The 17,078-nt window shown below is 42.8% G+C and overlaps 1 long non-coding RNA gene across 2 annotated transcripts; it reads right to left on the minus strand.

The window, feature by feature from the left end:
* Positions 1 to 3: 3 nt before the first annotated feature.
* LOC146600108 (uncharacterized) lies at positions 4 to 17,072 on the minus strand. Of its 2 annotated transcripts, XR_014898366.1 has the most exons (4): positions 16,310 to 17,072; positions 11,433 to 11,510; positions 2,138 to 2,362; positions 4 to 234 (listed from the first exon to the last, which is right to left on the minus strand). It is a non-coding gene; the product is annotated as an uncharacterized LOC146600108 (long non-coding RNA). The 2 variants fall into 2 exon arrangements; XR_014898365.1 differs by lacking the exon at positions 4 to 234 and having other exon boundaries at positions 1,525 to 2,362.
* Positions 17,073 to 17,078: the final 6 nt, after the last annotated feature.

Genomic DNA, 17,078 nt, shown 5'->3' on the forward strand with positions numbered 1-17,078 from the left:
CAGAATAAGAAACGAAAGACTATCATAACCATCTAGTAWTGTTATAATTTAAGAATGCACTCACGTTTACCTGAAGAGAAAATTTTATTTCCTATTTCATAATTAAGACACTGCCATTTTCTGTAGTTAAGTGCGAAGGACTGAGTATTAGCAGCAGTTCCAGAAACTCATGCAGCTCCCCTAGATGTTTACTTTAGGCAAGTTGCTTATTTTTCAGTCCTTCAATTTCTCCATCTGCAAGACCAAGTGCAGATTCTCAGATTCTTAGATTTCAGGTAGTAGTGTCCATAAGTGCAAATTTTCAGTGTTATCATCTGTCCAATGTCTCTCTCTTTTTTTTTTTTCCTTGCCGAGGAGGAGAAGACAGGCAAATACTATTTTACTATTTGATATTAAGGTAGTCATGACTATATAAAAACTGACTACAAATGTAATTTTGACTTGGCTTGCTGTGGATGAGAGTTGTTCACATTCAGTGCTGTATAGCTGACCTGCCTGATATATCTAGAACTGTAACGAAGAAGCTAGAGAAATGAGTCTCTGTATACAAAGTGGTTACGTAGGTAGATTAGAAATCTATTAGGAAAAGAGGACAGAAAGAGTGGGGACATTAATGCCTTTCTTAGAGTTGTGCAACAGTAAGTTCTTTTGTCATTAGTAGTGTGCACTCCCCATTAAAATCCCTCATTTGAATCCATTTATTATTAGCTGTTTTGGTTGGAGCACCATCTTCCCTAAGCCTTCCAAAGGCTGCCCAAACTTATATATAAACTATAAATAGAGATCACCTCATCCACCAGTGAAATGCAAACATCTCTGAGGAGTGGAATGGYGTAGCTGGTTAAGCATACACAACGTTTTCAGACAAAAAATTAAAGTATACCGTATTGAACTGTGCAGAAGTTAATGGAACTGGAGTTCATTTCTCTAGGATATTAGAGGATGGTGTCACAGAGCCAGAAGCTGACTGTATCATTCACTAGTTTCCCRTACCCTTTGCAAGCATGAATCTCATTTTGATTCAGCTTGTGTTTGTAGATTTAAGAGCAAGTCACTTCAGGCTGGATGTGCCAAGTTTTGTAATTGACAGCAGCAGTAAATTCCCTGATCACTTCTACCACCTTACTCATCATTTCTCAGACAAGTATAGCAACTCAATTCTTTTTTTTCTAAGTAGAGGAAGAGAARGACAGCATGAGGAATGGCTGAAACCACTGGCCAAAAGCATTTGCATTAACCAGTCCACAGCTACATGTAATTGCAGTCAACATTTCAGTTGYACTACCATGGGACCCTGCTTGCTGAAAGTGTGAATTCTCCCATGTGCCTGCTACCAGAAATTAGAAGTATTTAGCTCTTTACATCTATCTAGTATTTGTAAGCACCTCTCTCTCTCCTACCCTGGAGGAAGTAAGCAGCAACAAATCAGTATAATTGGGCTTTATTGCATTTCTTCTTAAGTTTTGCCTTTTTTTTTTTTTGGTAATATTTATTCATAAGAAAAAGCTGCATTAGGCAGCTTGGAAATCCTTGGCACACTAGGATATTAATTTCTTTACTCAGAGTAGCATTTCCATAGATGTCTGTTGGCCAAATGATTCCTTCAGTTCTATCAGGACTCAAGTGGCAGGTTTAGTAGATTCACCTTTTCCAGGCTCTTTTGCTACTTCCCTTTCCCCTCTCACCTGTCACCTTCCAAAGAGCTCTTTGTGTTCTTTTTTTATTTTATTTTATTTCTAAGAAAGTGTGTGATGGAAACAACAATCTTCTTTACTCTCCTGACATGAAAATGGGTGAATATCAGCACCCAACTGGCCTCTGTGGTTACCTTAGTGCTTCCATAAATCCGAGTCTGCCTTGTTGCCATACTCTTGGGCATTTTTATCTTATGCTAAATTTTCTTTGAGTTTGACATGTCACTGGTGTGCACATGGGTGACATTGCATTCTCCACAAAGTTGTCTCRTACATCCATCTGTACACCTTGGTCATGATTATTTACCAAGAGCCACTTTGGAGTCTCTGATAATGTGAAGCGAGCGTAAAATTACTTATGTACTAACAAATACATATACTTCAGTGTTAGTCAGATGRTACAAAATAGCCTTAATAGAAGAATATGATAATCAGCCACACACCTGCAGGAAGCACCCACTCCTAACTGAGCCTTTCCTGTTGCCAGCAAGATTGAGGAGAACATCACTTGAGCCTGCTCAGCCTTCACACCCTGTAGTCATTCTCAATGCACTCAGGATGTCCCCAGCATTGTCATTCGTAGCAACATGGATGAACAGCAAAGGGCAATGAGTCTGAAGGCCAGATGATTCTCAGCAGTTTTTCCMCAGCATCCCAAGGCTGAGCTCCTAGAAGGCAAACCTCCAGGTCAGGCTGGTAGGAGGGAACTTCCATCAACTGTCACACACCTTTTYTTCTTGGTGCAGAAAGTTGATGCAGGCTCAGTGGGCTATGAGGCCTTCCTCAGCAGGACTAGTTCCTCCTCACCTGTTGGTTACACCTGTTCTAGTTGTTCATCCTTTGCATCATGAGGCTTGGGCTCTTCCCTCCAYAGGGTCTCTGTGAAGACCCTGTTAGTCTCCCATTTGTCCTCCCTGATGATCTGCAGCCTACTCACCTTCTTTGGAAGCCCTTTCTCCTGGAGACTTAGCTCCTCAGCCAGAGCACAGCTCCCACAGGTGAGACCACCATCACCCCGAGCCCAAGGAGAGGCAGCAGGCACTCCCTACAGCCACAAGCCAGACAACTGCATCCTCCCTCTRAAACTTCAACTGGGTCAAGGCATTTGCTGTGCCAGGCAGTTGCTTCAGCAGTTCTGGGAACAGTGCCCTGTGGTTCATCACCACCAGTGTTGCATAGTCTCAGGCAGTCCCAGGCTGTCTTCAGCAGAGTTTCTGGGCCCCCTTCTGTGCAAACTGCCACATTAACTGCTGAAGACCCTGTTATCTACTTCTATTTGCCACTCTTGAATATCTTTTACTGAAACCACTGAGAATTAGTTATGCAAGTACTTTTCTAAGTCTAGACCCAGGTTCCTTCAGCATTCACTGACAAGTAATTTCTTCTCTATGAATGACATTTCTAGAAGATCGGTTTGAGATCATTGCCTAACTTGTTGAATTTCWGTAGTATTTGTAGCATTTGGGTACCAAATCCCATGTGCCCCTTAAAAATTTCAGCCAAAGTTACCTATTTGCTCTCACATTTCCTCTTTTTGCTTTTCAGTATCCAAATCCAGTATATATTCTATCCTGCTTAGGAAAGCGACTTCAGTCCTGTGTTTTAAGCAGAGCTGAGGAGGGTTCCCATGGTATCCCACAGGCCTCTCAGTCAGGAGAAAACACACTAGTTAGAGCTGTTGAAGGTATGAAGAAATGGTAAAAGCTACAGACTGAGGAAGTGCAAGAAATTCCTGCCTCGAGCAAACACTCACAGTAATTATACCCCAATAATTATTGTATACACTGCTAGAAAAACAGGATTAGACATACGTATTGTTGTAGTTCCCTTGGACTGTTCTGATGCTTATGAACTGTAAAGTGAACAGGAAGGAACATGACACAGTAATGTTTGGTGCCCGTAACTCATCRTTACACTAACTTGTCATTGTCTGTGAGACACATTGCCTGATAAGGAGAGTGACTAGGATTAGACTGCCCACGAAGTCTTGAATTCAGTTCTCTGTGCCCAGGATCTGGTGGATGAGATGATGGGTGTGCATCTGATAACAATCCAGAGACCATAGGAACAGCTGAAAGGTTGTTTTTCACCTAGCTGAAAATAGATCAGCAAGGACTGATGGACTCAGGAAGAGAAAGGGCCTTTSACTTTTCAGAAAGTTCCTGTCCTTTGACCCCCAAGCTTCTTTGCACACCTTAGTATGTCTATTCAATTACAGAGCAACGATAGTATAGGAAAAACAGTGATGGGCAYCTACACCTGCATCAAAGAGACAGCCTTGAAGATCTTTTCATTTAAGATCTACCTGGTGCTGAGCCAACTCTGGGCTTGTCCTGCTGCCTTGGAGAGCATCATTTATCTATAAGACCTGCACGTTATCTTTGGAGAACATGCATTAGGAGACATATATATATATATATATACACATACATACATATGTATATATATTATATATCTCCAGGAGCATGGACCACCCAACACTTGGGAATCACTACATTTTTCAGTCATGACCCTGCATGTAGCTGAGGGGAAGCTGTCACTTGCATCACCAGAATTAACAGCCCGGTGATAAAACTTGCCTGTCTTGATCAATGTAAACTTTGGTGTGTTCCTTATGTTGAGGAATCACTCTGTGTTAAGCTACAGTGTGTGCTAAATCACAGCTATCCCCCATTACACTTGAGGTCCAACTTCTCCCTACTCCATTCTGTARCTTTTACCCTCTCCTGTCAGCTTGTCCTGCATTCCTACCTTGCCAGTCCATTGCCCTGAATTACATTTGCACTGCTTGTTCAGATGTAACTTAAACCAGTATTTATGTCACCACTGAGTCTTAGCCCTGCATATGTGCTCATAGGCATGTTGTCTGTCAAGACCTGCCATGAGGAAAGAGCTGTATTTGTCTTTCTTAAGGAGACATCACTACAGACTGAAATGGTGCAGAGCACTCTGTGCATCAGCCTGGGTTGGTGGCCTTACCTGCTGTAATAGGGCTGGTTAGAGAGTTAATGGCAGGGTATCTAATGACAGGCTACACTCAGCTGCGAGCCACATCCTGAATTTTGCCTGCAGTTCTGGTGCCCTGGCTCAAAAAAGATGTGGTAGAGAAAAAATAGGGAAAGGCAACAGAGTATAAATAAACTTTCATATAGGGAAAGATAAAATAGACAAGATCTCTTTGCCTTGGTAAGGAGAGACTTAGGAATTTGGTAGTTAAAGGCCCCAAGAGGTGAATAAAGAGCATTTATTTGCTGTCTCTTATGAATGAGATCAAGGACAGCAGAGGAAAGTAGCTTTAAACAAGCAGAATGAGGTACTTTTCCACATGATATAGAATGCAGCTCTGGAACTGACACCTGTAGGCTGCTGTGGGTACCAAAAATATACATAATTTGAAACAGCAACCAGAGGAATTCACAAAAGAAAGCCTAAATGTAAAGTTGCAGATATAATTGCAGGCTCAGAAAGTTTCTAAGCTGCAGATTGCCAGAGATAGAAGGTAGCAAAGGCAGAAATATCACTCTGTGCTCAGCCTTTCTTACACATTCCCTGTAGGCATCTGCAACATGTCACTGTCAGAAGCAAGATACTGAAGAGAGAGCTGTTTACAATGACCCAGTACAGCTGCTCTTGTGCTCTTTTATAAGTCCTGTTAGAAGCCTTTCATTGACTTGAATGGATTTGGAGTCAGCCTTCTTGTCTCCTGGTAAGGCCTTTGATCAGTGAAAGCTAATAATTTCATCTCTGAGTGAGAGTTCAGTAGTTCAAGGTCTCTGTTCTCAGAGCAGTGTCCAAATTTTCGGAGCAGTTTCCAAATTCTAGACTTTTCTGACAGCACAAGTTGCTTGGTGTCTCTGGATGTCATTTCAATCCCACCAGCAGGATTCAGGGAAACAAAATCCTGAGCTGGGACCTCCTTAGTTAAGTGAAGGAGACCCAGGGGTCTCAAACCCTGTTCTTAACTGGATCACACTGTGTCATATTCTACTTCATGCTACTATAGGAATCACATGCTCCTACCCCTTGCCGGATTTGCAGCATAGCCTGTTAGTAGTTTGAAGCAATATGCAGCTTCTTACACTGCTGAGGTTGTCTCTAGTGTCTAGGTGAAGCTGACAGTGTTGTTGGGAGCAGAATGAGAGTTCATGAGAGTTTTGCTTTCTGACTGAGCAAAAAAGCATATCAGCTAAAGCCCATGACTTTTGTGCAGCTCTCCAGTGGTTCTCTGCCACCTAGGCAAGTGGGAATGAGCCAAATAGAAATGTGGAGAACCAGTAAGAGTGAAGTAAGGAAACATGCTCTTCTGCACAGCACAGGCTGAAATAGAGACAGTATTGTTATGAGGAAGGGTAGCCAAAGTATTGAAGAAAAGGAATGCAAACAACTCCTGCCAATGGACCAGGGCCCAAGATTCTCTTCATTCAGATCAGAAGATCATCATCTTTGTTTACCTTGAACCCCAATGCTACAGGCAGGGAAGATATATCCACTGGTAAGTGCATGCATGAAAAGGATAGTCATATTCAGCAACTTTGGATTTTTATCCATACCATTATGATATTTTAATGCTTGTGTAGAGGAGTCTGAACTTCTGACCGCTTCTTTAATCTCACTTGAGCTAGAACTTCACCCCAAGGCAGTCACAGCAATACTACCACCTGTCAGCATGGCTCTGAAGGAAAACAGAGAGACAGCCAGGCTCTGGAGAAAGTACCKGCTGATACTGCTTCATTATCATTGATAATCCCTACCGGAAGGAAAAGGAATAAGCATTTAGACTATGTGCTGGGAACAAGTGTATGCATTCATTTTCTTTTACATAATTCTTTAGGGGGGAGAAGGTATACAAGCTTATTTTTAAGCTTATTTTTTTTTCTTTGACATCCCTTTCCTGAGGATCTTAAAGTGATTTGCAACCATATCACTGAGTGAGTGTCTCTGTTTCACAGACAGAATAAGCTGAGGGCCTGCAAATTTACAGGAATTACATAGCCAGCCTCCCAATCTTTATACTATGGATCCTGCTCTCTGTACCATTCCATAATAAAGAAAGAGCCAAGGAAGTCTGCCTGCCTTTGGCTGCAGGGATTGACCTGCTAGTAACCAGTAGTTAGTTAACTAGTGCAAAGTCTGATGTCAGGGCATTCCTGTTGTCTTTTACCCACATTAATTCTTAGTGTCCAGGTAACCAGTGAGCTCACACTGCTGCTTTTCTATCAGTAAGAACACAAACTGATTCTCTCTTTGATCCACTATCTCTTTTCACTGCATTTGTAAAACATAGTAGCTTAAGGTCCTCTAGCTATCTATCAGATGTGACCTGTGAGCTCAAAAGTTGAGTAGTGGATAGACAGGTACACATAGATGCAMTGAGGCAATGTGATTGCTTCAGCCTCATTTCCTTAGCAAACCACATAAAAAAATCTGGTCCAGTTGTTTCATGTGTGTGTGGAGGAAGTRCCCCCACAGTATATTCTGCCCCCCTTTTGGAGTCCTGAGTGACGTCCAACAGGCAATCAGCAAAGGAGTTCATGCTCTCTGCGAGGATATATTTACTGTTTAGTACTGCATGTCCTGGATCCCCCTTTAAGAAGCTGCCAAGTGTAGCTGCTTAATGGAGAAGAATTGGGAGTTGGGTGGAGCATGTGAAAGGAGATAGCAGCAGAGAGCCCAGSAGCCAGAGGGAAGCCAGTGAGATCTGTAAAAATGGGTAATGTCTGAGACTTACCGTTAACGCAGGAATTTGAGGGAACTTCTCAGATCTTCCTGCCCCTAACACAGGCACAAAAAATCCAAGTTACCCRGTTCCTTTAAAGACTCAGGCATGTATTGCTGTTGTATTTGCCAAGTTGTCTACTGCTGAAAGTATTGTTCTTGCCTGTTTTATGTACCACTTYAAGGAATCAGTGTTGTTGTTGCCCTCATGAAGCTTTGGCATATAAGAGCCCACTTCCTGGCAATGAAAGATCCTAACTTGCATTGATTCAGGTAACCCAGTTTAAAAATTCAGTTTAGATTGACAGATGACTGGTGCCATTAGAAACTCAGTGCTTTGATTCAAAACTGTATTGAACCACTAATCCAGAGGGATGTTTGTTAAGAGACCAAATGCCACTACATAATGTATCCATTAGATCTGTAGGATGAATAATTTAAACTCACAGGCAAACTCTGTCTTTTCCTCTTTTAAGAATACATATTTTTGTGTCCTTGCAGCATGCTATCTGAAGACCAGGACTGCACTTGAAGGATATCATCATGTAAATCTCAGGAGGGGAAAAGTAAGAAGAAAAGGAAGTTCTTCATTCCAGACTCTTAGATTTGACCCTACAAGTCTCTCTGCAGAGGCATGTTGCTGGTGGATCAACTAATAATTCAGTTAGTTAATCAGTGTGGTGTGATCAGGTATTCAAAATTATTTATTTATAGGGAATCTCAGTATAAAGCAGAATTTTCTCTTTTACCCTAATGTACAAAGAAATCWTGCCCTAATTACTCCCTTTTCTTTCTAATTTACGTGGAATATATGCTGGATCCATGATGTTCCCTGGCTGAGCCTAGCTAGACARAGCCAACTTATCTAGACTGTTTATAGTGCACAGTGTAGGATCTGATGCACAACCTGCTAACAGAAGCTAGTAGGAGAACTTCTGTTGCCTCCAGTGGGCTTTGGTCAGGCCATTAAGGATTCTTATATTCCTTTAAAATAGCCTCAACATAAAGTAGTCATAACCACAGGTTCGTGATTTTATCTTGCTATGTRATTTTATAATGCTGTGGGTGTACTCTGACTCAGCGGCTGCTTTGTCACCCTCAGCTTTTCAGTCTTTCACATTGTTTTTTTCACCACGCAGTGACTGATTTCAATCATTTGATTATTAAGAGACGCGCTTGTTCCATAGCATTCATATTTTTCTTAATGATACCTTTTTATTTTGTTGTCTTTCATTGTTGAACTACCTTGACTTAACTTCAGTCCTGCATTAAAGTTGTACTGATCATATTTTTCTCTTTAAAATTCTTCGATCCGTACATGTAAGAATTTTCTCTATTTTTTTCATCTGATAAAAGATCTTTTTAAGTAGATGTGCTTCTCCATCCCTTTGTTATTGCTCCTCTAGCAAGTCATATATTTTCATTATATTCTGCTTTGTCAGTGTCTTTTTGTTTGATTCACCCTCTCATCTTGCTATGAATAGTCTATTTATCAATGCAGTTAGACATGGACACATTCTTCTACCCTTACTGATGTTACATTGGCTCTTGCTGATCTTGCGTTACTACTCAGTGAACAGCCTTAAATTACAGAATTGATGGTCTCTAAATTAATGCAATTTCTTGATACCTTACGAAAATACAGCATGGGACAGCTGGTTTTTATTAGCTGAAAACCTTTTGAAATAACATATTTATTCCATCACCCAAATATTCCATGTTCAAAGAAGTAAGTTCTAGTAAGGATTAACACGGATGGCTACATATTCAATGGTTGTTGCTCCAATTGCTTTAATTGTTACTACGTGTTCAAGCAAGTTATGTCAGTTTACACTTACTCTCCTTGCACTGGCATGAATCAGGACTGACTATCCAGAAATTCGTGGAGAATTGCAGGTGCAAGTGAAAAAAGAAACAAGCTTGAAAAGAGTACAACTACATATTATCAAAGATAAAATCAAAAATAAAAATCTCTCAGAAACCTGTATTTGTCACAGCATATGTATGGAAGCAGCATGTATTTTCTGTGCCTTGAGATTACACRTCTAATGTGCTTTTTCATTTTTCTTTCTGCCAAATTCTGTTTTTCATTGAAGTCAGCAATGCATAATCTATCCTTAATTACTTCAGTATAAATCTTCACTTGTATAACTGAAATCAGTTGATTTCTTCACCATTTACAGTGCTAGAATGTGTCCACATGGGAATCTTGCCACTGATTTTGATAATCCCAGGAACTGGCTGTTCTGTATACTCTTCTTTGGTTTTTGAATACTATTTCAATGGTTAATATGTCTTGTGGGACTTTTAGTAGCTTGCCATGTTGTCAGATATAATAGAACTGTCATTGAGAAATGGAATAAAATTACTTTTAATTCATGTCCATTCTGGTATATGGGAACTGTCTTTCCTAAGTTTTCTTGGCTCTCCTATTTTAATGAATAATTTCCCTTCTACAAATCCATTAGGCGATTTCAGGGTAGAGTGAATCAAAGCAAAAATAAAGGATTTCTGGCCTGTATGATACTATGCAAAGAATCTGTGAAGAGAGGGTCTTATATATTCTTTCAATCATATATGAAGCTGCATCATTTCATTATAAAATAAGATTGTAAAAGATTAATATAACAATTGCCTGTTAAATGCCAAGCTCTGTTCCGTCACGCTACTATATATATAGGTATTCAAAGTCTAACTGAGTCAACTGGAGTTGCTTCAGTTTATATTGCAGCTAGCGGGAACAGAATTCATTCCCCAAACAGCAACAAGCTGAACTGTGGCAAAGCAGAGATGGAAGCTATCTAGTTCAAAATATTTAGCTCAGATTCAGCTTCATTCTCACCAATGCACATAATTCCATTGGCTTCATTGGGTTATGCTTGATTTTTCCAGTGGAAAATTGGTGGACAGCCATAGTTAATTCATTCAGAAGTTGTCAGAGATCAGTTAACACTCATAATAAATGAATGTCAGCAAGGTAGGCTCTTGGCTTGATTTTCAAAACAGCATCTAGAAGAGTGTTGAGAGGGTTTTAGAGTGGCCCCTCAGTGGGCTCATTGGGGCTTTCCCACCACAAGTGGGGAAAGTAGTGGTATGAAGTAGCTAAAGAGGATCCCTGACCAGGTAACAGCGGCCAGATTTCCACTACTTTGCATTGCAATAGTAACGCCTGTACATCAGTGTACAAAAAGTTTCAGCCTTCTGCAAAATACTAAACTCCAACACTGTAAACTGTTTAGGTCTCTTCTTTTGGCACTCTTCTAGTGCCAAAGCTAGTAGGGTGAGAGGGGAGAAGGATTTCCAAAGCTGCTGGAGCGTTAGAAGATAGAGATAGGCAACTTGAATTATTTCTGAAAGTGTCTAACAAGGATCTAGGTCAATAGGAGCTAGACACCTGACTTGTTCAGATGCTTTTGAAAGCCATACTGGAAATCTAACTTGCACCTTAGATATCTTTGAAGTCTAGCCCTTAATATAAACGAGAATTGAGCCATTGTTTCTTCAGTGCTTCAGATAAATGTTGCTAGCTTACAGCTTACAGTGCTATTGATCGGTATAAAAATAAAGGCTTTATATTAAACCACTTAATGTGACAGAGAGAGGAAAATGCAGCAATTCCTCTAATGTCCTTTAGGGCTTCTATGTCATAGCTAATCTTATTTTTCCCTTGCTAATGTACTGGTATAAGTTCTCTTCATTTATTTACATTTGCATAAATTTTCAATCATCGTGTTTGAGAAATGCAGTCAAACACAGGTCCTTTTTGAGCTCCACTCAGCTGGAGCTAGAAATATATATGCTTCGTGGACAACCAAACCACTCTGTTGTAGCTGTGAGAGAAGTATCAAACATAGGGAAGCTGAACGACATCTGACTGCCCAAATCAGCCAGACCACTGGTGACAGCAATAGATGTGGAAGGCAGGATGCAGTTGTCTGATGGAGAAATAAGTGCCTGCTTTATATTTTGGGAGCAATACAAACAAATTTCAACATCTTTGACAGGCAGTGCAAATTAAATTACCTGCCATTCATCATCATTCATCCAGGACTGGGTGGATTGGATTTGGCCCATTGCTATTATGCATTGCATCTTCTAAGGCTGATGAAAGAAGAATGAGCTATCAGGTGTATACTCAAAATGATACTATTTCAAAAATAACAGATAAAGGAAATCACAGTAAAAATCTTCCACCTTAACATCTGTGTCCTGGGCAGGAGAACAGAGTCATCCTTTCACAAAGCTGCTTCAGGTTTTTTTTGCCCCCCTTTTTTTTTTTTCAGTCTGCCTGCATGCTGAAGACACCAACTAATGTCCAGCTCTCTTCCTTCCTACATGTATTATAGGCAGAGACAGATGGAAACTTGAAATTGCTGGCCTCAGCTCCTGGACCAGATTAGCGTCTTTCGCTTCTTACAGGACAGCTGCATTCTGCAAAACAGCAGTGTGCATGTATCTTGATATGTAACCCTAGAACAGGGCTTCTAAATATAAGAGGAGTTTCTTCGCTGCCATATGAAGGAGGTCAGCCAAACGTTGAAACACCATGCAGTATATGTTTCAGCAGATTGTACGGCAAAAAAGACATGAGGAAAATACGAAGTTAAATTCTTCGGTTGTTTCCCTGCAAACACACCCAGGAATTCACAGATTGTGACTTGAAGATCGGCACTGGTTCTGCAATTTATGTGGTTGCAGTCACAATCCATGAACCCTGTGTGGCTTGAGGCCTCAAAACTGTGTTATTTTGCACCTGTGTCTCTGGACATGCACCTCTGGAGGCTGTCTGTGCTCATGGTGTGGACTGTGTTCACCTCTCCTGGGCTGGCAGGTGTCTACCTCTCAGCCCAGAGACAGGTTATATTTAATTGCTGCCACAGAGCCTGTCACTCTCAGAATGAGCCCAGATACATGTGCTGAGACAGTGTGCAGGCATTTCTCTGTCATAATGTAGCCTAGGCTCATTTCCTTACCTGGATCCRGACTCTGTTTTCTTGTAACCAGTAACTTGAGATGGATTTTGGTCCTGATTTGCATGAGCAGGGGTAAGACTGGGTCATCTTCCCAGTTAGTCTTTATTTTGTGTGCCTCTCTATTTTCACACACAAAAGGATATATTTGAAGGACTGGATTCCCCARAGCAGTAAGAATTAAATACAAAGAAAGTCAATGGTTTGATCTGGAGCCAAGCTGATGGTAAGCCATGTCCTGGTTGCCTGACAGCAGTTCGTTTGCCTTTGTGGAATATGTTGGTGCATGGAGGGAAGGGTCCATATCACCAGACCTTCACTCCTGATAATGAGATAACCTAGAGGAAGCTGAATGGACCTGAAGCCTACACTGCCTTTAGGAGAGATCCCTCCAGGCAAAGCCAAAGGCACAAGGAAGGTCTGTGCAGCATCATTTGTATTGCTGCTGCCTAACTCAGCTCTTCTGGACTACGCCCTCAGTCTTTCATATGCAGCATCTTCAGCTGAAAAGCCACYTGAAAGTTGGCTTCCTCTTGCTATMCCCCCATCTCCAACCTCTTGTTTAGTTAGCCAGTTGCTGAAGGTGTGCAGTGCTGGGTTAAAGTAAGGGAACCAGGAAGGGATGCAATGCTCCATGAGTGAATTTTTGTGCACTTGCAGTTTTCTGTTTCCCAAGCACAACGGCATGTTCTGCATGCACGGCAGTGGCATGCATTCCTGAAATGTGAGCGAGCATTTAAGAAGGCTGCCCAACTTCCTCTACATCACTCCCTGGCAGCCTGGCACAATGGGCTAAATTCAGAAGTGACCTCAAGGGGGTAGGAGACAGGTCGCTCAACCAATATGTGCAGGAACAAACTTGGGAGCCCAGGGTAGARAGGAAGGCTGTAATAGGAAATCCAGTCAGGAGGTCTCTGAAATGTTAATTTATCCTGTCCTGAACTCTAAGGTAATTTTTTCTACTCCTGCCATCCAATTCATTTGTCTCCATGGCAGAGAAGTTACATGTATGCAGAAGCACTTGCTTGTGTGTCCTTTATATTGCGGTTTGTGGTGTGTATGGTCTACTCTAGGGCGGCTCTTCTCTTTGGCTAATTAATCTTGTGTTATATTAAGGAAAAAGAACTTTGTTGGATACCAGAAGATTCATAAGGACTTTAAACTGCACAATCTGAGACTTTTGGCCATTGCACCTCTTTTTCTTCACATACTTASGGGTAAGAGAAGGGCAAATCCTACAGAAATTAAGGGATGCCAGCAGAGCCATGGTAATGGGGAGCCAGGGCAGCCTCTTGTACACACATCTCAACCAGTGTTCACTGGAGATTTGATTGTTTTCTCATTTTAACCAATTCCAGGAGATAACCCAAACAGTGATACTGAGATTCTGGGCTGAGCATAGGTGGCTGGTGAACACCATACCTTCCTGGGCACTAGCACAAGGGTTTAGCTTTGACTTTTTGTGGCTGCCAATTTGTAAGGCCAGTGTTCACCATCTTTAATTAAAGACATATATATCCTTATCCTAGTTCTCTCTTGACCTCAGATCCATTGTGTTTTTCCCCTATTATCTTTAAAAATGAGTCAGCTGATGAACAGAGAAGGTGTCTCTAAGAGAGAAGAGTGACTCAGTGGTAAAGATGTCACTTCCATTGACCCCTCAGCCTGTACAGTACTGTAAGTTACAACTTTGACAAAGTTTGCTCATCTTATGAGCCAACAACTAAATTCTCTTAAAATTGTTTTCTGAATGGGATGTCCTGTTTGAATTTTAATAGTTGGGCCAGACCTAATTCATGTTTGTTGAAGAGTAGCAGATGTGAGTAAGGGGAGAAGGAGCTCACCTTTGCTAGTGAGTATTGACATGATGAGTGACACGAGGATCATATGGCTCTTCATATTCTACAGGTGTTTTACAAACATCTTTTAAAACCTCACGTTGCCCTATTAGGTGCTGTAGCACAGTCATGATACCTGATAAAGCATTTAATCAATTCATTTTTTTCTTGTTTTATGGTTTGCAAGAAGTCTACAAATGAACTGCGTGGGGGGTTTTCCACTGAATTTCTTACTCAAAATTATTCAGTTCATTTTCTGCTGCTCCTTTGACCCTGCAGCCTGCCAYTTGCAATTCAAGCTGTGCTGTCTAGCTGTGATTCACCATGCCATTCCCATGATACCATTTCTTTTTCCTGAGCAGACAAGCACAGTCTTAGAACTTTCATGTTGTTAGTGTGATTACTAATGCTAAAGTAACCTCATATTTGTTTTCTGTGATGTTTAAATATAATGYTTGCTTAAAGTGAATATTTATTCTATGGAAATGTGGGCAGGGAACACAAGCAGAGTCCTGAATTTACCAGAACAAAATATTTTACAATTCTGTATAYTAAAAGATTTTTCAATACTTGGCCAACCTAGCATCATCTTCATTTGGCTGATGAAAAGCTAATAGATAAAGGCAAAAGTGATTAAGTGTCTTCTCAAAGATCGTATTAGCAGTCTCAGAGGCATGGTGATTTTTATCTAATTCTTCTCTCCTTCGTACTGAAAATGCTTACAGTCATTATTCATGGGCATTATTAATTTACGGCAATCTACACAACTGTTCAGTTAAGGAATGAATTACTGTGGGAATAATGTCAGGAACGCTTAGTAACGGCTAAGCCTGCAACCCGTTTCTGCATGTCCCATCTCAGAGATATGGCAGCTTAGAAGACAAGAGTCATCATCATCATCAATGATTTCAGTGGCATGTCACACCTCTGATTTTCTCACTAGGGAGGTTAAACAGGAACCTCATTTGTGACCCAGGGAATATGGAAGTGTTGGTGGAAGTATGTGAACCAGTTTCCCTCTGTTCTGTCCTGGTCCAGCAATAAGAAAGCAATGTTGAGACAGGTATACTAAGGGGCAGGAGCAGAAAACATGCCTTATAGTCTTCTTTTGGTGTGTGGAGGCTGGTGCTGGCTGAAGTGGAAGGGGGGCAGTTTTATGCCCTAGCTACCATCAGATTGCAGAGCATGGAAGGAGGCAGAAATCATAGATGCACTTAAAGGCTGGAGCAAAACACCAGGGTTCCAAAAAAACAGCGAGTGCACGAGCTCTGCCAGGCCCTCGTGGCATGTCTGCAGCTAATCCCTTGCTTCCCACATCTCCCGCATGAACAGCTGTAAGGGCTCCCAGTTGAGCTGACAGGAGAAAACAATACCCCAGTACATGCAAGGACCATGCATAYGGATAAGCCCATGAGAGTGGGGTGGTGATTTAGTGGGCAGCACTGGTAAGCCCTCACATAAGATTCATTGTCCATGGTGTAATATTATTCCGCTCTCATAATTCATGGGGACCCAGCAACTCATAGCAAGATACAGAAGCTGATTGCTGCTGGACTGTGCTGCTCCCACATGGTGGTGAGGGAAGACAAGAATCAGAGGTGAAGAGAAAGCAGTCACGAGGAGAAGAGGGAGGAGGAGAAGTAGCAACAGTGAGGCCCAGCCACCAAAAAGCTGAGATGCCTGTGATCAACAGGAGAGGTTGAGATAGTTGTGTGCACAGCCTCTGTCCCATCTACCAGCCAGTGACTCCCCACGGCTCTGGAGTGTGGCGCACCATGCATGGATGGGCCATCGCCATGTACAGAGGAGTCAGCATACTTTATACRGAAACTTTAAACTGAAAGCAGTGTAAATGCAAGGTGATGCTTGGACCTCCTGCAGACCACTCGCCACGGTCTCATGAGCTGTTAGCACTCCTTAACCTGCRTTTTCTTACTGGTCAGTGGCTCCTACGAGTAACATCATTGCAAAGCAGAGAGGGTGGGCCCTAAGGTGAAGGTGCGGTTGCTTGCAGTGGGTCTGGACAGCTGCTGTGTAGTTGAGCACACTGTTCCTGTTAGGCAAACGGCAGACGGRTGAAGGGAGCACGTACCTCCGATGCACGCTGCAGTCAGTGCCAGACGTAACCCGCACACGCAGAGGGGTCAAAAAAGAACTGAGGAGATGAAACAATCATGTTTGGAGACAAAGAACTGAAGAGTGCTAAGCTGCGTTAAATATAAAGAGAGCAACAGCTGCATTTTACAGTGGTGTAACTCTTCYGGGGAGCTGGGGAAGGGCCTCCCACCCCCACTCCCTGCGCAGCCCCTCCGGCAGGCGCTGAGTGCCAGGGCAGTCTGCCCCAAAAGACAAATTAAACACAGCTGTTCGCAAAACCTCCTGCAGTCAGTGCTGAGCGCGGTCCGCCTGTCTGTCCCCGCAGCAGCCTTCCCACAGCAGCACAGCGTRCCTCACGGACGTTGTCTTGATCGGGTAGAAAAACACCCACAGCGGAGCGGCGTCCTCAGAGGAGCAGAGCGGCGCGCTGGAGGTTTCACGCTGTCCCGGCCGGCAGTCAGCAAGCCGGGCGCGCCCAGCGGGCCCTGGCTCGGGTTCCCGCCACGGCGCAGCGCGCTCCGCGCCCCTTCCAGCACCGCAGCGCTCGCCCAGCCGCAGCCTCCCAGCGCATCCCGGGGCTCCCCGCGCCGCCGACCCGCGGAAAACAGCTGACAGAGAGGGGAGGGGACGTTACCCTCCGCTGCACAGCTGCGGCAGCAGTTTGGCAGGAAGGTGAAATAACCGCGCGAACGGCTGCGGTGGCAGACGGCGCAGGGCCCGGTGCCGCCGGCCGCCGCGGGGACCCGGGCCGCGGCGGGGCGGGG

The sequence above is a fragment of the Rhea americana genome, unplaced genomic scaffold (genome assembly GCF_003343005.1).
Source record: "Rhea americana isolate MKP2758 unplaced genomic scaffold, rheAme1 scaffold_128, whole genome shotgun sequence".
Taxonomy (NCBI): domain Eukaryota; kingdom Metazoa; phylum Chordata; class Aves; order Rheiformes; family Rheidae; genus Rhea; species Rhea americana.